Source organism: Narcine bancroftii, chromosome 9 (genome assembly GCF_036971445.1).
Source record: "Narcine bancroftii isolate sNarBan1 chromosome 9, sNarBan1.hap1, whole genome shotgun sequence".
Taxonomy (NCBI): Eukaryota; Metazoa; Chordata; class Chondrichthyes; order Torpediniformes; family Narcinidae; genus Narcine; species Narcine bancroftii.
In genome coordinates, this window is record NC_091477.1 from 93,398,596 (window position 1) to 93,399,652 (window position 1,057).

Sequence of the window (1,057 nt, forward strand, 5' to 3'; positions counted from 1 at the left end):
AAATGCTCATAAATCCTTAAGAATCTTCTCCATAAGTTTGCACACCAAGTACAAGGGGACGACATTTGCTATTCTCCAGTCCTTCAGTACCTCCCCTGTGGCCAGAGAGGATTCAAAGATCATAGCTACTGTCCAGCTATCTCTTCTCTCACTTCCCACAGGAGTCTGGAGTATATTGTATATAGCCTGGGGACTTATCAATCTTGGTTTTTAAGAAGATCTTACACTTATTCCTTAATCTCAACATTGTCCAGCACACAGGTCTGTTCCATTTCGACCTCACAATGATCAAGGGCCTTTTCTCTTGTGAATAATGATGCAAAGTAATAATTTAGGACCTCCCCAACTTCCTCTGCCTCCAGGCATATGTTGCCTCCTTTATCCTTTAGCAGCCCCACCTTCATTCTCATCATACTTCTCTTCTTCACATATACATAGCACGCCTTGGGCAGGGGGGGGGGTTCTCCTTAATTCTACTTGCCAAGGAGTTCTCATGGCCTCTTCAAACTCTCCTTAGTCCCTTCTTAAGCTCCTTCCTGTCTACTATATACTTCTCATGAGCCCTTCCCATTTCCTGCTTCCTATATCTAATGTATGTTTCATTCTTCCTCTTGACTAGTTGCCTGACCTGTTTCATCAACTAGTTTTCTTTTCCTACCATCTTTTCCTTGACCCATTGGAACAAACCTATCTTAAACCCTGCACAGTGGCCCCTGAACTTCCTCCACATTACATCTGTTTTTTCACCATTAAACTTTTCCAATTTATTCTCGCTAGTTCCTGCCTCATCCCTTCATAATTAACCCTTTCCCAGTTAAACACTTTCCAGTTTGTCTGTTTTTATCCTTTTCCATAGCTATGAGGAAGGGAGTTATGGACACTCTCACCAAAATGCTCCCCTTCCGAGACGTCCGCCACCTGACCAGGTTCATTCCCTAGAAGGCCATCCAGTATGGCTTCTCCTCTAGTCGGCCAGTCCACATACTGTGTCAGGAATCCTTCTTGTACACACTTGACAAATTCAGCCCCATCTATCCCTCTTGCAGTCAATAGGTGA